Genomic DNA, 24,051 nt, shown 5'->3' with positions numbered 1-24,051 from the left:
TCTGGCAGGCCAGAAAGGACTGGCATGATATATTCAGGGTATTAAGTGAAAAAAATTGCATCCAAGAATACATCATCCAGCTAGGATATCATTCAAAAGAGAAAGAGACATAAAAAAGCTTCCAGGAAAACAGAAACTAAAACAATTTGTGATTAACAAACCAGCCCTACAAGAAATATTGAAAGGGGTCCTCTAAGCGAAGAGAGAGCCTGAAAGTAACATAGACCAGAAAGGAAAGGAGACAACATACAGTAATAGTCACTTTTCAGGCAATACAATGGCACTATATTCATATCTTTCAATATTTATCCTGAATGTAAATGGGCTGAAGACACAGGGTATCAGATTGGGTAAAAAGGGCAAGACCCATTGATATGCAGTCTGCAAGAGATTCATTTTAGACACAAAGACACCTCCAGATTTAAAGTGAGGGGGTGGAAACCATTTACCACGCTAAAGGACATGAAAAGAATGCTGGAGTAGCAATCTTTATAACAAATACATTAGATTTTAAGCCAAAGACTATAATAAAAGGAAGGCCACTATATCATACTAAAGGGTCTATCCAACAAGAAGACCTAAATATTATAAATATTTATGCCCCTAACATGGAAGCAGCCAATCATATAAGCCAATTAATAACAAAAATCAAAGAAACAGATTGGCAATAATACAACAATAGTAGGTGACTTTAACACCCCCCTCACTGAAATGGACAGATCATTTAAGCAGAAGATCAACAATGAAATGCTTTGAACAACACACTGGACCAGATGGATTTCATAGATATATTCAGAACATTCCATCCCAAAACAACAGGATACACATTCTTCTCAAGTGCACATGGAACATTATCTAGAATAGATCACATCTTGTGTCACAAATCAGGTCTCAATCAGTACCAAAAGATTGGGATCATTCCCTGCATATTTTCAGACCACAGTGTTTTGAAACTAGAACTCAAATCACAAAAGGAAAGTTGGAAAGAATTCAAATATATTGAGGCTAATGGGCATCCTATTGAAAAAAGAATGGGTCAACCAGGAAATTAAAGAAGAATTTTAAAAATTCATGGAAACAAATGAAAATGAAAACACTACTGTTCAAAATCTTTGGGATGCAGCAACAGCAGTCCCAAGAGGAAAGTATTTAGCAATACAAGCCTTTCTCAAGGAACAAGAAAGGTCTCAAATAACCTAACCCTACACCTAAAGGTGTTGGAGAAAGAACATCAAATAAAGCCTAAACCCAGCAAGACAAGAGAAATAACAAAGAGCAGAAATCAATGAAATAGAAACCAAAAGAACAGAAAAACAGATCAACAAAACAGGAGCTATTTCTTTGAAAGAATTAATAAGATTGATAAACCCCTGGCCAGACTTTCCAAAAAGAAAAGAGAAAGTACCCAAATAGATAAAATCATGAAGGAAAGAGATTACAACCAACACCAAAGATATACAAATAATTATAAGAATATATTATGAGCAACTATATGCCAGCAAATTAGACAATCTGGAAGAAACAGATACATTCCTAGAGACATAAAAATTACCAAAACTGAACCAGGAAGAAATAGAAAACCTGAACAAACTCATAACCAGGAATAAAATTGAAGCAGTCATCAAAAATATTCCAACAAACAAGAGCCCAAGGCCAGATGGCTTCCCAGGGGAATTCTATCAAACATTTAAAGACAAATGAACACAATTATTCTCAAGCTGTTCCAAAAAATAGAAATGGAAGAAAAACTTCCAAACTCGTTTTATGAGTCCAGCATTACTTTGATCCCCAAACCAGACAAAGATCCCACCAAAGAGGAAAATTACAGACCAATATCCCTGACGAACATAGATGCAAAAATTCTCACCAAGATACTAGCCAGTAGGATCCAACAGTACGTGAAAAGGATTATTCACCATGACCAAGTGGGATTTATTCCTTGGCTGCAGGGTTGGTTCAACATCTACAAATCAATCAATATGATACACTAAATTAATAAAAGAAAGGACAAGAACCATAGGATCCCCTTAATAGATGCAGAAAAAGCATTTGACAAAGTACAGCATCCTTTCTTGATTAAACCTCCTCACAGCATGGAAATAGAGGGTACATACCTCAATATCATAAAAGCCATCTGTGAAAAGCCCACAGTGAATAGTATTCTCAATGGGGAAAAACTGAGAACTTTTCCTGTAAGGTCAGGAACACGGTAGGGATGTCCACTATCACCACTGCTCTTGAACCTATGTTCAAGTCCTAGCCTCAGCAGTCAGACAACAAAAAGAAATGAAAAGGCATCTGAATTGGCAAAGAAGTAGTCAGACTCTCACTCTTTGCAGATGATATGACACTTTATGTGGAAAACCCAAAAAACTCCACCCCAAAGTTGCTAGAACTCATGGAGGAATTCAGTGAAATGTCAGGATATAAAATCAATAATGCACAGAAATCAATTGCATTTCTATATACCAACAATACGACAGAAGAAAGAGAAATTAAGGGGTTGATCCCATTTACAATTGCACCAAAACCATAAGATACCTAGGAATAAATCTAACTAAAGAGGCCAAGGATCTGTACTCAGGAAACTATAGAATACTCAGGAGAGAAATTGAGGAAGACACAAAGAAATGGGAAAACGTTCCTTGCACATGGATTGGAAGAACAAAGATTGTGAAAATGACTCTGCTACCTAGAGAAATCTACAAATTCAATGAAATCCCTATCAACCTACCAACTTTTTTCACAGAGCTGGAACAAATAATTCTAAAATTTGTATGGAACCAGAAAAGATCCCAAATATCCAAAGTAATGTTGAAAAAGAGAAGCAAAGCTAGTGGCAACACAATGCCGGAATTCAAGCTCTCTTACAAAGCTATAATCATCAAGACAGTATGGTACTGGCACAAAAAGAGGCACATAGATCAAGGGAACCAAACAGAGAGTGCAGAAATGGACCTTAACTCTATGGTCAACTAATCTTTGACAAAGCAGGAAAGAATGTCCAATGGAAAAAAGACAATCTCTTTAACCACTATTGTTGGGAAAATTGAACAGCCATATGCAGAAGAATGAAACTGGACCATTTCCTTACACCATACAGAAGGATAAAATCAAAATGTATGAAAGACCTAAATGTGAGACAGGAATCCATCAAAATCCTTGAGGAAAACACAGGCAGCAACCTCTTTGACCTCAGCTGCAGCAACTTCTTGCTAGACAACTCTGCAAAGGCAAGGGAAACAAAGGCAAGAATGAACTCTTGGGACTTCATCAACATAAAAAGCTTTTGCAGAGCAAAGGAAATAGTCAACAAAACCAAAGGTCAGCCAACAGAATGGGAGAAGATACTCACAAATGACATAACAGATAAAGAGCTAGTATCCAAAATCTATAAACAGCTTATCAAACTCAACACTCAGAGAACAAATAGTTCAATCAACAAGTGGGCAGAAGACATGAGCAGACATTTCTGCAAAGAAGACATCCACATTACCAACAGACACATGAAAAAGTGCTCCACATCCCTCAGCATCAGGGAAATATAAATCAAAACTTCAATGAGATACCCCTCACGCCTGTCAGAATGACTAAAATTAGTAAGTCATTAACTGACAGATGATGACAAGGATGTGGAGAAAGGAGAACTCTCCTCCATTGATGGGAATGCAAGCTGGTGCAGCCACTCTGGAAAACAGCATGGAGGTTTCTCAGAAAGTTGAAAATAGAGCTACCCTACAATCCAGCAATTGCATTACTGGGTATTTACCCCAAAGATACAAATGTAGTGATCTGTAGAGGCATCTGCATCCCAATATTTATAGTACCAATGTCCACAATAGCCAAACTATAGAAAGAGCACACATGTCCATCAGCAGATGAATAGATAAAGATGAAGATATATATATACATATATATGTGTGTATATATATATATATATAGAGAGAGAGAGAGAGATCTGTGTGTGTGTATGTATATATATATATTTATATGAATATGCAGCTATCAAAAAAGGGGAATCGTGCCATTTGCAACTACTTGGATGGAACTAGAGGGTATTATGCTAAGTGAAATAAGTCAGATAATTATATGATCTCACTGATATGCGGAATTTAAGAAATAAGGCGGAGGATAATAGAGGAAAAGAGGAGAAAATGAAACAAGACGAAACCAGAGAGGGAGACAATCCATAGGAGACAGTTAATCTTAGGAAACAAATTGAGGGTTATTAGAGGGGTGGGGGTGCTGGAATGGGGTAACTAGGTGATGGACATATGGACATTGAGGAGGGTATTTTTTGTGGTGAGCACAGAGTGTTGTATCCTGAGTGTTGAGGACCTGTACCCCTGAAATAAACAATTCATTATAATGTTAATTTAAAATATTTTTAAAAAAGAAAGAAATAAAATGTTTGCCTAGACCTGACTTAGAGAATGGAGATGTTGTTGTATTTTAAATACTCTATCACACTTTGAACTCATCCTGAAATAGAGTAAATTATAAAGCCATTATCAAAACGTATACACTCAGTGTATTCTAGATACAAGTTAAATAGCATATACAGATTTTAACATGGAACAGTTTGCCAGGCAGAAGTTCAAGAATATCTAATTTATATTCTGTTATAATACTGCTTTCTCTATAATGATGTTTTATGACTTCGAAGTTGATGCTGTATTGAGGAAACTTTTTTAGCATGTGGGCTGTTTTCTTTACATATACATAATACTTACAATTAACCTAAATTATTGATTATAAGTACACATAAATCTGAACCTGAAAATTCCAGTGATTCAGTAGACTTCTATTTCTGCTTGGCTGTGTAAAACACTTTTCTTTTGGGAAGTGCTTCTCCTCTGCAAATTGTTATTCTCTTGGGGCAGTTAATCATATAGCCCCAACTCATTAATGATAAAAGTGAATATGTCGCTCTAGCAAGCCCCCATCAGTGTTCTTCTTATGAATTGATAGAGATTTTGATGCAAACACAATTGCCTCTTTTCTGTTGGATCACAGGTTGTAAGCCTGGGGATTCCTGTGATCACTTTTGCCTGAGATGGAAGCTAACCACTTAGCAAGCAGAGTAGAGAGATGAAAGGGACAGAATCTTTCACGTAGATCTATGGTTACAGCCAGAGATCTACGTGTAGATCTCTGGTTACAGCCAGAGATCTACGTGAAAGATTACGTGGTTACAACCATGTCTAAAGTAACCTTAAACTTTCTACTTACATCACCCAATCACTTCCATTATTTGAATTAATCTGACTTGGATTTCTGTCTTTGCAGTTTAAAGGTATCTGATTACCTTAGAAACAATTATCAGAGTTCAAGGGAAATTTTCTCATTGTGTATTCTTCATATGTATTATTTTACAAAATAATACATATCTTTGCTCTATCCTTCCAGTGGTAGGCAGTATCTTCTCATCAGAAAAAAAGAGAATAGCTCAATGGCATGATGCATATGAAAAGATTTATCACAATATCTTATATAGCATAGGATACCAAATTACAAATTTAGATAGATGATTTACAAATGTGCTCATGACAATAGTTCTTAATGATTTATCTTAGAACTGGAAACATGCCTAGAAATTTCAAATGATGTTAACAAAAAGGGATATGATTAGAGTTTCCTGGTATCCACTGTATAGCAGAGAATGAGATCTGGATTTGAACTTGTATTTTTTCAATTGTGTGGATAAGGATTTCAAATACTATTATATTACAATATTTTGAATCTAATTTTATAAATATGTGAGGGTAATCTCAGTTCTAGGCTCTGTTAAGGGCTCCAAAGTAGTATCTTCAAATAGCCTCTGAGCTGAGGAAGTTTAGTTTTGAAGAAAAGATGTTTATATACAATAACCATGTAAAGCAGGAAAAGTGCAAAGTGTGAAGTTGTCAACATGGTATAATTTTAGTTGCACTTAAGGAAATTTCTGGTTATGGGATGAATAAATCATGGGGATGAAAGGTACAGCATAGGGACTGTAGTTATAGTAGCCACACTTGTGGTGAGCATAGCATAGTGTATACTTGTCAGATTGCTATATCGTACACCTGAAACTAATGTAGCATTGTGTATCAATTATACTTCAATTTTAAAAAAGAAGAAAAAAATAAAATTCCTGCTCCAAACAAAATGCTCACAAACTCAGAAAAACTTTGCTTTAATAGCTTTATTTCCACGAAGTTAAGGCTTTAAATGCCAAATGACTTAGGAGAAGGTGATACACCTGCTCCTTGAAACATAGTGATTAATGAGAAATTCTTCCATTAATAAAATTTCAAAGGGGCAAAAGCAAAAGAAGAGTGATGCTACAAGCAATTAGTTTAAATCACATTTTTTTGTCCAAGGAAGACCCAATAACTAAGAACAACACAAGGCTGCATACCCCTCACATTGTGAAATCAGTACTCTACTAGTCATTTGTATTAGAAAAAGAGATCAAAATATCCAATATACAATGTCAAGTCAGGAAAATTTGGTGGAAAATGGACAATGAATAAAACTACAATATTGCTCATTAAGGGAAAAGTAAAAACAGTAAAACCAGAAATCATAACCTCTTTCCCTGAAATCTAATCTGTCTCTAATAGGACCACATTTTTCTAGAAAGTAACTAGAAGTCTTCAAAAAATACCCTGAAGATGTGAGGCTCATTGGAGGAATTACAGAGCCAGGTTTTATTGAAAAGTGAGTCTCCCCAGTGTGTTGATACTGGTGGTTTTGTGGGTTTAATAGGGTCCCCTAGCCCAGCAGGGTAAAGCCCACAGCTCCCCTGAGTTCACTATCCTCAGAAAGCTGCAGCTGCCTCCTTCTCTAAGCCTGGTAACTCCCTGTTATGTGCAGACATTCATACTTCTAGGCCCACTAAGTCAAACTCTGAACGTTTCACAGGATTCTCCAAAAAAAATTTTTTTAACGTTAATTCCAGTGTAGTTTTTTTGCTTTTGTTTTTGTTTTAAGATTTGTTTATTTATTTGTCAGAGAGAGCATGAAGCAGGGGGAGCAGCAGGGGTAGCAGCAGGTGGAGAGGGAGAAACAGACTCCCCATGAGCAGGAAGCCTGATGTGGGACTCGATCCTGGGATCCTGGGATTGTGACCTGAGCTAGAGGCAGACCCTTAACTGACTGACCCATCCAGCACCCATCCCCACCCCACCCCACCCTCTGGGGATTCTCAAAATTTTTGATTGTTGGGGTTAATGTAGAGCACGAATTCATCCATAATACCTGGCTTGCATGCTGTGGGCATGGAAATTTCAAAGGGCATAGGCCTTAGGAATGCTTGCCTGACCACACTGCCTAGCAATGCCCCAGGGAGTTGCCTTCCCAGAAGCTTTCTCAGCTCAAACAGCCTGCCTTGTGTGCTAAGAGATGTATGCATTGTCCTCTAGGCTATGTTTAGCAGATACTGAGCACACAGATTAGCATGTCCTATCTTTCCTTTAAGCAGATCCTCCTACTTCTGGTAAGACCATCACATGCTTGAGAAACAGTGATAAAGACTTATGATTATCCTGAAGGACCAATAAGGACGGGAGAAGAAAAACAAAGGGTCTTTGTCTCTGAACTTTCACTCCCTTGCCTTCTCCTCTCCTTCATAGCAAAGTTTGGAGTAATCTTTCATAGGTAGGTAAGGGGATTGTTGGCCATTCCTGTCATTTGATCCCTTTGAAATTCTGTAAGAATCAAATCTGCAATACAAATATTACTCCTAGTCTCAGGTGGTGTGTATGCAGAAATCAAGGCTTGCCCAAGGTCACATGACAAAAAAATACAAACTATGATTATAAATCTCTCCTGGGTCTCTGTAAGAAAATGCTCTTTAAATAGACCAAACTAAAAAATGCTTATGTTTTGGTCTCAAAAGAACTTTCCATCAACTTCTTTTCCTGTTTCTTGTAGTTACCATTATGTAGAAAGAGGTATATTTGTACCATTTTTAGATTTTTAAGGTTATATTCTAATCATTTCAAGGAAGTAAAATTACCAAAAGAAAAATTCCCAAACGTATATATGTATATTGTTTTGATCTCTCTTTTTTGGAATGACTGGTGTGTAGTAGACAGTAAGACATAAACATAATTTATTAATATATTCCCATCACTTAATATTTAGATATATTTCCATAGAAATAGATGTTAACAACAGACCATTAAAACTTTGGATAGGCGTAGTTAGGGGTATATAAGGAATACTTTCTAATTAATACTGTGTATTCAATCATTCAAAGAGTGAAGAATTAGAAAATAAAATAGAGAAATAAATTGAACATCAGACAAGTGTGCTAGAAAGTCTTTTTTATATATAAATACACATGTCTATTTAGATGAATGTTACTAATTCCGATTCTATAAATATTCAACAATAATGACTAGTATGATCACTGGGAGAATTTCTACCTACAGATTTCTACTTCTCTGGATTCAATCTCATCTATTACATTAAGAATTTTATAGTTACTGTTTGAAATTTACCATAAAAAACAAATTCCTTTGACTTCCTTTATAATCAGCTGCACTGACTTTACCATGTGGCATTTTTACTTGTTTGTTTTCTTTAATTACTGCTGAATTTGAAATTACAACTTTCTGATACCATGGAGAGTTCCTTGAGCAATTTTAATTCCTTTTTTTCCACAATTGGAAACACCATATGCTTGTACCACATGTAGGTTTGCTTTACAACTGAAATTATTTCAATCAAACAGAAATGCAGAACAACCTCCTAAATGAGACAAGGAATAGCTGAGGGATTCCTTCTTTTTTCTCATTTCATTCTTCAATATTCATCAAATAATATACCTCACATTTACAAAGATCATGCTATTAAATTAACTCAAAGTGATTAGAACAAAATTATTGCTTATTTTCTTACAATAAGTCAAAATAAGCTAAATTCCTGTAGGTAGGTTGTTTTTGTTTGTTTGCTTGTTTTGTTTTTTAATTTACTCACTCATGGATCTGGCATATCTAAAATGTAGCTAAATGGCTCTTTTGTTTGATAGGTTTGAGTTGACTAGCATTGAACACTGTGCCATGCATTGTGCTAAGAGTTGTTTCATGCAACTTATTTCATTTAAAATACAAAATATATACTCTATGAGTTAAAGTTTACTATTCTCCCTGTTTTACGGATGAAGAAATTGAGGATTATCCAGAGTCCTGGATTCCTTTTGTATGTCACTAAAATCTGAGCATTTGCCTTGATCAGAGTGGCCCTATGAGGAGCTTGCACTATTCCTACAGTTACAAAGACTGGTCTCTTTGTAGTAGATTGTATTATTGTTCCTAATTCATCATTCAGCTGTAAAAGGATGCTTCTTCCACACCTTTGCTCACGACTTTATGATAGGTGGCACATACTTTCTCATTATCTTAATTTGGTTTTAGACATATGATTTGATTTGACCAGTACGATGTTAGCAGATGTGAAGTGAGCAGAGTCATGAGTTGTTTACAGAGTGTAGTCTTGTACTTTTGTGTTCTGGGGATCTCCTATGAGAATGTGTGCTAGATAGCTTTTAGACTTCAGTGTGGGACCAGTTCATGACTCAGTAGCCTTGAGCCAAGTCCAGCTGATTGGCGTCCTCAAACAGAGCTTCCTAGCTGAGCCCAGCCTATATAAGCTGTATAGCTTTATTACTGTACGCTGTTAGATTTGGGGTGATTTGTTTGGCGGCGCTGTTATGACAATAGCTAACTGATACACTGCTGTTGCTACCTGCTGTCACTGCTACCACAACAGTCACAACAGTCCAAGAGTTGACTACAGTGTCTGTTTCACATCCATTCTATAGCTTATGGATGTGACATGATAGTGCCTTGCTTCATACTCAGAATTTTTTTTTTTTTTTTATGCACCCTGTCCTGAGTCTTCCCTTTTGCTTCTGAGGCATAAAATGCCTTGGAAACTGCTAAGTCCCCCACGTATGCAAAACTCCGTGAAGATAAACCTTGACCAATGGCAAATAGAAGTGTCAAGATAAGATCTCTCCTTTTCTTCTGTGGATAGATTGTATATAGAGATTATTAGTATAAGATACGACTTTTCTGAGGGTATCCTAGTAAATCAATCCACCAACCTGCGTGTGACCAACTCTGATGCATTTTGACTTTTTTTTTTTCCCTCTTAAGGATTCTGGGCTGAAAAAGAAAGATTAAGTAAATTTGCCAAGTTCAGAGAATGTGAGCAAATGATATTTGGTAGTCAAACACAGGTGTTTTGATTCCAAAGTCCAGCACTTAGTCATTGTGTTATAATGCACTATTTTAAATTGTCTTGACAACTTAAAAATAAAATAAATATTTTTAGGAAATTTGGTTAATAATCTAATGAGCAAGTATTGGGTGTAAGGAATTTGAAAGTTGGCCTAGGTAACATTTTTCTTCTTTTTATTTGTAAACCTTAAATATTAGAGTAAGAGGATTTTGAAGTTAAACAGTAAGTTCAAAGGCTAACCACAGTAATTACCCCTTATTCTTAAAAAAAAAAAAAAAGATTATAGTTGAACAAATTTGCTACCTTCTTCTATAGTTAGTATAGTATGGCTATATTTGATTTCTGAAATTCAGTTACCATTCCAAATGACTTCAGAGGAATTCTCTTAGATATGTATTGTAAGTGAATTTTTGAAATACAGCTATTTGCAGATAATGTCACTGCACCAAGAAGTTCTTGTTGAATGAAATAGATATGAGAAGTAGCATATGGTGGATGAAGGGAGTGGTGGGTATGTATTGGATAAAAACACTGCTCTTCCTCACGTAGTGGACTTGTTCTTTGGGAAAATATTATTGTAAAACGGATAAAGTGAAATCATTATTTTGATCTTGAAATGCAAAACAAGATTTCTTCCCAGGATCTCCTTGTGTGTAGTGAGAGAAATGGGAAGGGAAAATCTATTTTGGTAAGTCACCATGGATCATTTCATAGCAATTTAGGCTCATTGATTTTATTCAGTGATTCCCAAGCCTGGCTACAAATCTGGACCATTTGAAAAGCTTTTTAATGCAGATTCCTTGGGTTTACTGCAAACTCTTTGAACAGTGGAAGATAGGATCACTGAAAGCCCACCTGGGGGCTGGGAAAATGGGGAGTATGGGCTTTTAAAAAATATCTTCCTACTTTTATTCAAATTCAGAAAACCAAAAGACCAATCTTTAGATACCATGTTTTATGCATATAGTTGTATTTCCTTCTTGGGTCTGCCAAGTTTTGAGCAAACTTTATTTTGGTTTGTTTTCTTGTTTTTAGAGTATCAACCTATTAGCTCTGCTGAGCAAAACAAGAAAAAGGACTTAGGCCCATAATTTTAAAGAATAAATCTGTATATTTCTGGAGAACTAAGCTAGGTGAAATCAGGTCATATTTAACATTTCTTAGAATGGAAGTAAAACAATCTGAGATGCATATTAATTGCCAGGTCCTATGCTTAAGTACTGTATAAGTATAAGCTTAACTTAAATATTTTGTAGCTGTTTACAGATGAGAAGGTTGAGGATCCCCTAGGCTAAGTAATTTACTAAAGATCAAACAACATCTAAGAAACAAAACGGAGTCTAAACTTAGGTCAGTTTTACATCTCTTGGAAGCTCTTAACTGCAAAGTGTATTATTTCAAAATGAAAAGCACTCCAAAGGAGAAACATGACAAAACAAATATTGGGGATTCTTTCCAGAATTCATGTATGGCCCAATCATAGCAGGATTTTTTGTTTTAAAGTGCCTTCTTTAACTGCAAAAACTGTAGAACTGATCCTTATAACTTTATTTTTTAAAAAGATTTTATTTATTTACTTATTTGTCAGACAGAGAGGGAACACAATCAGGGGGAGCATAGGCAGAGGAAGTAGACTTACCACTGAGCAAGGAGCTGTGGTGCCCTGCTTGATCCTAGGACTCTGGGGTCATAACCTGAGCCTAAGGCAGATACTTAACGAATGAGCCACCCAGGTGTAACTTTATTTTTAAATTAACCTATAATTACATAATTTAATAATTGCATAATTCATTTGTTGAAATATGCCTTCATATTTCCATAATCAAAAGAAACCCTTACATTTTATTTTATTTTGTTTACAAATTAAAACTTTTTAGGAGTTTATTACTCATAATAGTGTAATAGTTCATTTTACTCTTGGAAGGATATACCATTCTAAACTTTTCATTAGAACATTTTCCATTCTCTATCACAGATTATTTGGTGTATGTTACACACAGTGTTCCATTTCACAGTGATTGTAGAGGGTGAATATATAAGCTACTTATTAATTTTATGTTATTCTTAAGAAAACAAATGAAAGCTGGTCTCACATATCTGGTGCCATTTCAAAATTAGATGATAAGGGGCGCCTGGGTGGCTCAGTCGGTTAAGCGTGTCTGCCTTGGCTCAGGTCATGTTCCCAGGGTCCTGGGCCTGCATCTGCACAGTAGGGAGTCTGCTGCTTCTCCTCCCTCTGTGGCTTCCCTTACTTGTGCTCTCTCTCTCTCTCTTTCAAATAAATAAAATCTTAAAAAAAAAAAAAAGAATTAAATGATAAATGAATAAACTAAAACCTTCAAGCCCATTCTTTGCAATAACATTGCATTTGAGAGACATTTTGAAGTATTGTACAAAATATGTCCACAGAGTATCAGCAAAAAGAATAGTTGTCACATTTTGCATCAAATTTAGGCAATATTCTATGGTAGTCAAGAAATTTTCCAAATCAGACACTAATATCTCTTTCCTGTTCCCTACATAATAAAGATTTTTAAAAAGTTTAACTTAATATGATACTTTAATTTCAATAACTTCATTTAGGAAAGTCACTGTTACTATTTTGAAGTGACATTGATTTCCCAGTGATACGCATATGATTACATTTTTATGAAATATGCCTTGCCATATGTTCTGCATTTGCAGTGACTTAATATTACCAATTTTCTGACTCATGCACTCAAAATATTTGTTTTCTTCATGAAGCATGTACTTTGCAAACTTTTATTGAAAGGTACAATTTATAAGAAAAATGTATAAATAATAATAAATGTATATATAGCTCTGTGAGTTCTCATCAGGTGAATATATACCATGTAACTAATATCCATATCAAGAAAATAGAACATTACCCATATCCCAGAAATTCACTTGAGCCATTACCAGTCTCTATAATAGATAACCTTTATCCTGATTTCTAACACTTAGATTGTATCTTACTGTTTTTGAAACTTATGAGTAGAATTATATGTTAAGTAATCTTATTTCTAGCTTTTTTCTTTCAACATGTTTGTGAGTTTCATCCATGCTGCTGTTTGTAGCAATAGCTTTTTCATCTACATTGCTTAATATTCCATTGGACAAATACATCATTTTATTAATCTTATAGTTGAGGGGCATTACATTCTTTCCATTTTTAAGCTGCTTTTTAAAATAATGTGATAAAAATTATAATACATATCCTTTGGTTTACATATATACTCATTTCTGTTGTGAATTTGCTGGGGTCCCAGTTTTACATAAATACAGCTAGAGTAGATACTACCAACCTGATTTCCAAAGGAGTTTTTATCAGTTTCACCTCCATAAGCAGAAATGAGTGTTTCAGTTGCTCCTCATGTTTGCCAACACTTGATACTGTCTGTCATCTTCAGGATAACTATTTTGGTAAAAGTGTATAAATGTAAAATTGTGGTTTTACGTTGCTCTTCCTTGATAATTAATGACATTGAGTGCCTTGTCGTGTGTACTCTATAGAGCCTTTTGCATATTTTTTGTGATGTACATATTTCATTTTTTGTCCAGTTATTTTACTGGTTTGCCTGCCTTTTAAAAATTGTCTTCTAAGAGTTTTGTTTTATATATTTTGGACCCAAATCATTTTTCCAATATAAGACTTCAAAACTCTTCTCCAACATATGGCCTGCCATTACACTCTTTTAATGGTATCTTTGGATGAAGAGCAGTTTTTAATTTCAGTGTAGTGCAATTTGCCACATTTTCTTTTTATGGTTAGTGTTTTTCATATTGAGGAAATCTTGGACTATTCCAAGGTTATAAACACTTACTCATAGGTTTTCTTTTAAAAGTATTAAGCTTTACTTAATAATAAATAATTTATGTCTATAAATTATGTCACATTTATGTCTATAATCCATGTTGTTAATTTTAGGTATAATATAAAGAATGGGTTATTTTTTAAAATAGCTATCCAGTTGATTAGCATCATTTTTTAAAAGACTGTTTTCTTTCCATTGTACTGACAGGTCAACTTTACCATGTATTAGAGAATTGTGAATCCTTTTCCATACTGGTACTTTCATTTATCTATGCACCAGTTCAATACCATTTTAAATATTGGAGCATTATAATAGTTCTCGTCTGCTTTTCCTGCTTTCTGTAACTTTGCCTCAGTTATTCTTTGAACTCCCATATAAATTTTAGAATTGGCTGTTATCTTTAAAAAATAGATCAGCTGGAATTTTGATTAAGATTACATTTTATCTATAAACTAATTTAAGGAGACTTGACACGTATCCCCCCAGTTAAAGCCCTCTTTAAGAAGTTTTATACTTTTCAATATGACTGTTACTATTTTTTCCCCGTTGGATTTATTAGTAGGTGTTTGATGTTTTTGTTTTAAAACTGTAAAGGTGATTTTCAAAATAACTTGTTTTACTAGTGTTTTCTATATTAGACTTGCTGTTTTCACTTATTATTTCTAATAATTATAGATGCCTTTGGATTTTCTATACACACATTCATGTCCTCTGAAAAGAGTGGTAATTTACTTCTTCTGTTGCAATCTGAATGTCTTACAGCACTGGTTAGAACTTCTTGTCTAATTTTGAATAGAAGTGGTGTCAGAGAACATCTTTGTGTTCCTCTCTCAGGGAAAGTTATCACCAGTCACTGTGATGTTTGCTGGATGTTCTTTTGCAGATGCTCTTTTTTCAGACTGAGGAAGTTCCTTCCCAACCCTAATTTTCTAAGAATTTCATTGTAAGTGTTAACTGTGTTCTCTACACTTTTCACAACTCTCCAGCTGATCTTTGCCTCTTCAGCCCCCTTGAAAAAAAGTGTTCTTCTCTTCAGATGCATTTTATTTTCTTCAATTCTCACTATTTCTGCAGTTCTCCAATGTCTATGTAAACATGACATTTTAAATTTATCTCACTTTATCTAGTGCAGGAGGACCTTGGGCAGCTGTAACCTAATCTGTCCTGCCCAGAAGTGGACTCCATCTTAATATTTCAAAACTTTTGTCACTTCACTCAGTCATTCTCTATTTTAAGTTCCACATGGGCAAATTTTTATTTCTTTACCATTCAGAGTAGGGTTTACTCTTTTACTGGGGGAATTTTCAGATGAATACTTACATGAAATTTTTAAAAAAATTTTTTTGCTTTCTCTTTTGATGCTTCTTACTTTTTAAAAAGTCTTCTATTAAATGAGTTTTGTTTTCTCACCTAATACTGAAGGTCAATATAGAATACTGGCTTTAAACCTTTTTCTTCTGTTGTTACACTTATGAAGGATGACATTCATTTGTATATATCATTCCATTAGCGTACTTGGAACATCATGTAATTTTCCATGCCAAAAGTATGAGTCTGGCTCAAATTTTGTATTTCTTATTTCTCTCCTATTGATACTTCAGTTAGTAGAAAGTACCTGTATATATGATTCTTATTTCTAGGATTTTTCTGAATTATCATTTTTTTCAGTATAAGTTATATTTTGATAGAAAGGTGAGCTTTCTTACCATGTCTTAGCGCAAAATTCCACCCCAAGTGCTTATTATACCAAATGAGTTGAAGCCAAAGTTCTTTTTTTCACAGAAACGAAAACACCAAAATATCTTTATGTTAGATGGGCTACCATTATACTCCCAAGTACAGGTGGCTTATAGAAGCATCTGCTGCAAAGATCTTCTGTACTTAACTGGAGTCAAGGTGCACAAATTAGAAAGAATGATTTGTCCATCAAGTATATTTATGATAAAATAAATGAAAAATGTATGCTAAATAAATGTAGGCTGAATTAAAATGATTCTTACTAATATCTAAAACCTTAGAATATTCCTTAAGGTTTAGTGTATTTTTGCAAAAGTGACTGGAAATGTTGAGTATTGGAGCTCAAAATTTTCTCTGAGAGTTCTTTTTCATAAGTTCAGTTGTTTTAAAAACATGAATAGTATGCTTGATACTGATCTGACTTGAAATTGGCCACATCTCAAAAAGATATTTTTCAGATTAAATTTTTCAAATAATAAATTATATAGTCCCATATATATAGTAGGGTAACTACAATGTCAATCTCCCTTTAAACTGTATTCTCATTTGTGGCAGGCACAGATGTCTTGTGATTCTTGTACTTTGAAGATGAGAATTTTTTTTGTTCTTGTTAGACCATAATAATATCAAATCATGCCCATAGCCCCGCCTGTAGAATATTTTCTCTTAGTCATAAAATATTTATTGAAACCCTCCTATTTACTGTGTTACATCCTATGAGAATCATATCCACAGTATAATATTTGACCTCTGAATTCAAGAAAATTACAATCTTGTTAAAATTTGTATATTTATATAAAGTGCAAAATGGGTAGGCAATCTGATATAGTGTTTCTCAGATACGGTTCTTGGAATATATGTATGTGTATATCAGATTATCTGTACTGCTTGCCAATATATTGAGTATGGGGCCCTCTACAGAAAAAAAAATAATCATAATATCTGAGTTAGGCCTGGGCATATGCACTTCATACAGTTAATCATTGATTTTGCTGTACAGAGAAAACTTGACCACTGGTAAGGCAGTAAAAGCTTAGAACCAGAGCACATCAAATTCAAGAATATCACATCTTAATTAAATGTTGATCTTCAGAAAGTTATTTAGCCTCTCTGTATCCCCTTTTCTTATATGTAAAATAGGGGTAATGTCTACAGATGGGATAATTAGAAGTAATGAATGTATACTGACCATTATACAGCACGTTATATAGTGATTGCTCAGTAAATGCTATTGCTAACATGCTCTAAAGAAATAGCCAGGAATTATGCTTGAAATTCAGAAGTTGCTTATGGAAGGTTTCCACTGCTAATTAGGTTAGAGTAGCTTGTGCCAAAAACCTAGAAAAATTTTAAACTTAGAAAGAAAAATCACCAAAGTAAAGGCATCAGAGACTTACTGAAACAATTAAAACTAGAGAGTCAAAGATTCTAGGGGAATAGATGTGAGGTGATTTTTGCAAGTAGTATTACTAGGGGGACAGTTGGCAGTTCTGAGTGAGGGAACTGGAGTATTCATCTATGAACTTTTGTTTTGTCATTGATTGACAGAAGTCCTTGCTAGAGTGTGGCGCTCTAAGGGAGTTAATTTCTTAACAGTTTCAAACTACTATGTGCAAGGGCGAATGTGGCTTTGGAGAATGTCCTGGGACAAAGAGGTGCAGATACTAACAATGCAAAGAACTCAAGGTCACCTTGAGTCCACCGAAGTGACTAAACCAGAGGGAGATGAACCAGATGACCTGGCTAAACTCTACACTAATATTCTGATTTACACAGGCTCTGTGTTAAAGTGATTCTGTCTTTTCATTATTTCTCTGAAGTAGCAGCCAGTGATAGTTTGTAGTAGGACTGATTGTTTCCGAGCCCACAACTGATATTCATCATCTCCCTCCTCAACCACTCTTGGATCCTAAGCCAGGACTTTTGCTGGCCTGGTAGAGACCTAGACCTACATCACTCAAATACCTGAGCTCCTGTGGTTATTAAGCTCTTTTTAGGCTATGGTTGCTATTAATGCCCATTCCTAGCTAGTACTAAATATGGAAGCAAAACAATCACTCCAGTGAATCCCTCAAGTTTTAGGCATATCTGCTTCCATTATTCCACAACAACTGTTTCCTCATGATAATCAGGGCCACTTAGAGTGGCTAGTACAGTAACTCCTTCCTTTGCTTTCAAACACGTCATATGACTAGGTGGTGATTCACAATTACTGGATCCTCTGGTTAAAGAATCCTTTCTCACCCCAGGCCCCATGCTGACCAAAGAACAAGAACTTTTAATAAAGTAGAGCCTAAACTTATGTGAATAGAAAACCAACAAACAAGAAAACCCCCAAACATCTCAAGTTAATCATTTGGAATGATGGTGAGAGCAATCCCTTTTACTTCCATCCTCTGGTGTGAGAACTCAGTATTCTGCCAGCAACAGCACCATAAATATGCCCTGACTGTGCATGTCATCCCCAAGCTTGTGCTTGTGCTGCCGTAGGAAATGGCCATAGGAAATGATGCATCATATGGAAGACCAGTGGATTCCTTAGTATGAAGCAATGCAGTGGAGTATTACACTGTAATTAATCAGACATTCTGTGGGTTCTGGGGCTCAGTTGGCCAAGGCTCTGTGAGTAGAAAAATAAACCCATAATTGGAATATGCATTAGTCCTAATAAGGACAAATTGCTCCCTCTTCTAGGGAAGAAGGATCAGATGTATTCAACTTGCCATCAAGGAAATAGGTGAACTCATAAGGAGTGGTACCATATTGAGGATTTTGTGTCAGTTTTTGCTGCTCTTCAGTTAGGCACTCAGCAGCAAGAATAGATGATGGTCTTAGTACACACAGTACACATGTATACTATTAGAGGTGTGTTCCCTGCCTCCATCCTGGCCACCATAGCTATTCCATTCACGTGCACATTGTGTAAGCCCTGGGATAACTGAAAAAGGAGGCTGGCTAATCTCTACCAGATGAGTCATGTCATGTTATCTGTCTGATTGTTCATATCTTCTGCTGCAGTGGATGTTCTTGGGTGGGCATCCATGTGAGATACCAAACATATGCTTTTCTTACTGTTTAGTAATTAGTTGCGAACTCTGGTGCCTGAAAACGTGAGAAACAAAGTGATATCTAACTTTTAGAGCACAGGGTATTCACAAGGAAAGAAAAGGTAGAGCAGGTAGGAAGACCAAAGAAATTTAATAATCCCTAAAGAAAGCCCTGAGGACAGTTAATAAACAGTTTGTTCCTCTCCAGTGCTTTCACATATGGACATGAATGGAACAGCCATGGTGGCAGGAATGGAGGTAATGTATCCATCTAACAGGTGTGTTCTGTTTCACTGATCAGCCAGAGAAGAGCAGAAGACCCTGAGTTTGAGGAATCTTGTGCCAAGAGATGGTAGAAAATTATAAAAAAAGACATAATACCTTCACCTCTCTGACAACTTGGCCCAGAGTCACGGCTCAATATGAGAAAACTACAATATTCTTCTCACCTAGTCATCATTCTAATATCATGAGGCCATTGAAGTAGCGTGAATGGTACAACACTTTCCTGCATTAAATCAACACCTCGATCACTTAGTCCTTTGTTATGAAATGCCCTTTCAAATGTATTTCCACATATATTTATTTCTGTAGCACTGAAGAAAATCACAAGTTTTGGAGCCAAACAAACCAGATTCAGATTTTTATCTCCATAATTTGACAAGGTTTTTAAAATTATCTTAGACACCTAAATACAGAGCCAGTCGCACAGTTAAATACTAATGAATATTATTATCAGTGTTATTATTTATCATAGCCCTGAAGAAATTTAATAAACAATTAATTCCAAAATTGCCACTGTATACTCTAGAGAGGAAAAAAAAAAGTCTTTCAACCTTTAAAAGATAAATTTTACTTTTTTTGTAAAGAAATAGATTAAATGTCACTATTTACATGTTTTGTACTGACATTTCCAAAGGAGGCATATTTGGCCTGAAGGTGCCAGAAAACAAGACCTTTATATTGTTTATTTTATAGTTTTCTATTCCTTCGGTCAAATCAGGTGCGTATCAGTTGCTGCTACTTCCTCAAGGGTGGTTTATTTATCAGCCCAGCTAGACAGAGCTCAATACTGACTTTTAAAATGAAGAAGGAAAGTTAATGTTCTTTCCAGAGTAATACCTACATCAATATTTCAGTCATTCACCCAGGTCATGTAAAGCTGCAGTTTAAAATTCCCAACACACCATGGCTTAGACATTTTATGACCCCAAGCATTCAGGGCAGTTGACTTATTAACAAAAGGTAGTGTTTAACCTCTTGTGGTTCTCATCAGGAAAATGCATTCCGGCTTGTCAAATTCACCTATTTATGCATTCTTAGGAGCAGAGAAATTATTGAAAAATAAAGTAGTTTTCCCAGGCTTTGTTATCATTCTGTCAAATGAGGCTTACTTTAGTATATATACATATATATGAATAATTTCTGCTAAGTGCAAACAAAAGCAACAACAGTTGTCCTTCATATATGTATGTTATAAGACTGTAATGCTTTTAAGATCATGAAACATAATATATAGTCAAGGCATAAAATATTAGTTAAAATTCTTTGGTCAGGGTTCATTTACAGAGACTATCATGCTCTGGAGCAGGTTGGAACAGAGACAGATTTATAACTGGGTGTTTGAAGGCTTATAGAATCTTTAGAGTTGCTGAAGAAATAGTCTTAGTGTAAAATCAATACTTCAGGCTAACTTTCCTACCGTGGACTGTGGACAAGCAGACCAACTGGAAAGATTTCTTTCGTTGCTGTCATTCAGGGCCAGCCCTGAGGAACTCTGTTATGTAGTGGTTATCAACTTTTTGCTGGTGCCAGAATATCATACAGAAAAAACACTTTTCTTCCTCTGCTAACTATAAAACAGAGCACATTTTTTCTTCTTTGGGTAACTGGCCATAGGGAACTTCCTGTAAGGCTAAATATGTAGTTAAAGCTAAGTAGTAAGAACAGAGACCCTGAGGACCCTATTTATATAAGTTATTTATCCTTTCTGATCTGCGAGGACCCATCCCATGTTCAGCCTTCATTGAATGATGCCATGCTTCATGGTGGATCAAACAATATTCCATTCATCACAAGCAATTTAAGTGCTATAATCCCTTGTATTCTATGATCCAATATTTAGTCTTTACTCATGTTTAGTAGTAACCTAGGAGCTGACTTTTCACACCCATACTAGTCAACAGCAGAAGAAAACCCAGTCTTTAGCTCTAGACAGTTCTGCACCATAGTTCTTTGGGATTGGCAGGAGGTACCATGTGATATTTTTATGTGTCATGCCCTCATTACCACTGGGACTGCTTTGTTACAAGGCTCAAGTGGCAGGAAAGCTTATGCCATAATTTGGACCTGCTGCAGACTCTTTTTTACTTTGGACGTGACTTAAATCTGGTAATCTTTTGTGTTTCCCAGTAAATGGGTAGGATGGTGAGCTCGAGTATGATACGGTTGCTTCTAAATTCTAAAGCACAATATGTGCTTCTTTGTTGTACAGTGTAATGTGCAGCAACTTTTCTCTCACTCTAGAGGGAATATTTGACATGCCTCAGACCAATGGATTCCTAGATATTTCAGGATGTGCAAGTTCCTGAATATTCATGGGTTGTATTGTCTATCATCTCTCATGCTGTGTTTTAGGCATTTGTGATTTCTCCCATTTTATGCTCATCTGCTAAAATACATGCTGCTCACCTACCATACACAGAGGGTAGCTAGGATAACTAGATGACCAAAAACTGCAATGTTCATGGAAATGAACTATAAATAGCCAAGACCAGAAGAATTCTCCCAAGAACCCACTCCAAAACCAGAGTCACCTGGGCACTTTGCAGAGAGGAGGAGACTGTGCCTAGGACCTGCACTGGTGGAAAGCAGGTTATGTCAACTGTCGCCACTCTAACTGGAAAATACTGAGCATGAGCTCTAAAATGTGTGGCTACTGATAGTCAAAAGGAAGGGGCTTAGAAATGAATGAGACCAAATGTGATAGTCTTGGGAAGTCCCCATCTCTGGAGAAGGAGACACCCTACCTAGGAAGGGAGATGTCCTTTGGAGACTGGATGATGATGAAAAAGATGGATGAAGATAAGAAAGGGCCATACTAAAACAAAATATATACCAAAATAATTAGGAGACAGAAAAGAAGTACTGTTTCTTTAAGACACTCATCTCACTGTCTTAATAGTAGATGGTACAAGGGTATACCATGTGAAAACAAAAATAATGAAGGAATTGTTACCTTGAGGACTGACCAGGCAGAATTTAGACTTTCAGAATGAAAGTACTGAATGAGAAGTAGTAGTGATGCTAAAGTTTACTATTCATAAGAATTACATGTAATTATATAGACCTATATTCCAAATAGCACAGCATAATAAAGCAGAACTATATTTGTAAAGCCAAAGAGACATCAATACACTACTCATAGAAGGTTTTAACATTTACTTCTCAGTCTAAAGAATAGTGGATACAAAAATAAGTTAGAATATAGAAGACTTAAACAACTTAAAAAATGCTTATCTTATAACTATATAGCAAACTCTCATAGGGAACGATACTCTTTTTCAAGTGCACATTGAACTTTCACAAAATTGATCATATATCTATGAACATAAAGAGATACAAAATATAAAAACTGGAAATAATGGTATTATTCTCTGATCACAGCTTAATGAAAGCAATAATTGTTGACAAACCCAAATTAATCAAGCCATATACTTTGATTAGTGCAATGTACTGTGGAGTATATTTTGCTTCAAAAATATTTTTAAAAACTTAAAAAAAATAGTGAATTTCTATTCAAAGGGGACAAAGGGAAATGTTTGAAGAATGTTGAACCTTTGCCTTTTCACTGGCAAAGGTTGGTAGAATTTGATAATTTTTAAAAGTAATAATAATGAGGGATACGTGGGTGGCACATTGGTTGAGTCATGGACTCTTGGTAGCAGCTCAGGTCATGATCTCAGGGTCCTCAGCTCCGCTTGGGCTAGCATTCAGTGCCAGCAGATAGAGGTGGCTTGTCCCTCTCTCTCCCCCATGACCCCTCCCCCCACTTGTGCTGGCACTCATGCCCTCTCTCTAAAATAAATAAAAACCTTTAAATTAAAAATAAAGGTAATAATAATGAGGGATTTCCATTTCCAGGCATGACAGAGTAACAAGTTCTAAACCTACCCTTCTAATGTAAATACTGAGAATACTGGACAGAATATATGAAGCGACTGTTTTCAAATATTGGACAACAGGCAGCACAGGACTATTATCCCCAAGAAAAGGTAACAAATGAGGTGGTCTCTACGATTGCCCTGACTTTCTATTGGAAGCATAATAGAAAAAGAAGACCTGCTGATTTGACAAGACAGAGATGATCTGACTTTCAGAAACTTGTGCAAAGACATACCACAGGAAAGTGGTGGATTCAACTGTAGGCAGTATTTGGCCCTGGGGTTGAGAGTTATGCCCTTTATTGCCACTGTATCCTGTGTATATTGCACTCCAGTATATAGGACTTAATGCTATCAATTAGAATCCAATATTCAAAGCTTAGCTGAATTTTCTCTTGGAATCTTGGAAATTCAAGACAAGGAAAAAAAACAACTTGCTTTGGAAAATCACCATGTTTGCTAACTTTCTCATGGCTATTGATATGTTGTTGTCATTAGAAGCCAATTTTATACTACTGAAAGGGGATATGCCCTATAGCTGCATCAATAGAATAATTAAAGAGCTTTTATTGAAAGATAGTTTCACGTGTCATGAATAATTTAGTTAAGCTTCCACAATCCGAGAATAGCATGTTGGTCAATCACATTTATAGTGCAACAGGCTGACAGACCACAGAGAGTAGGCTAATGTACTTCTCACGGCTTATTTGGGAAGTCAGCTGTGCAGTTGTAGGCAGCTATTCATTCACTTCTGCTTTCTCAGGAAAAGTTCTAACTTCAAACTTGGACAGGATTCTGATGCTGAAGTTGACAAAATCTACAGCAAAATAAAATGAAAGCCTACGGTAACAAGCAGGTAAAACATCAGTAAAAAGAGTGAAGCAAGAATCTTCAAAAATCCTCTCATCCACAAAAGCAACAAAAGTAATGGCAAAACTTTTTAGAATCAACTTCGTAAGAACTCCAAGAATTGAACAAAGGCTCATAGCAATCCAGATAACATTTATTCAAGAAAACCAGCTGAATCTCCTTAAGAACAGTGATTTTGTGATA

General features: G+C 35.6%; 1 protein-coding gene across 9 annotated transcripts in view; it reads left to right on the top strand.

Annotated features, from left to right (window-relative positions):
- GNGT1 (G protein subunit gamma transducin 1) overlaps positions 1-24,051 on the top strand; it is a 369,437-nt gene that overhangs the window by 125,401 nt on the left and 219,985 nt on the right. The window contains exon 1 of one of the 9 annotated variants that reach the window (XM_032304836.1): positions 7,569-7,641. The exons of the other annotated variants lie outside the window; for them this stretch is intronic. The gene's annotated coding sequence lies outside the window, so the exon portion shown is untranslated. Of the gene's footprint in view, positions 1-7,568; positions 7,642-24,051 lie in introns of those variants that run through there. 9 annotated transcript variants of the gene reach the window in all.

The sequence above is a fragment of the Mustela erminea genome, chromosome 11 (genome assembly GCF_009829155.1).
Source record: "Mustela erminea isolate mMusErm1 chromosome 11, mMusErm1.Pri, whole genome shotgun sequence".
NCBI lineage: Eukaryota > Metazoa > Chordata > Mammalia > Carnivora > Mustelidae > Mustela > Mustela erminea.
The sequence above is the reverse complement of the archived record's forward strand: the minus strand, read 5'-3'. Positions and strand labels throughout refer to the sequence as shown.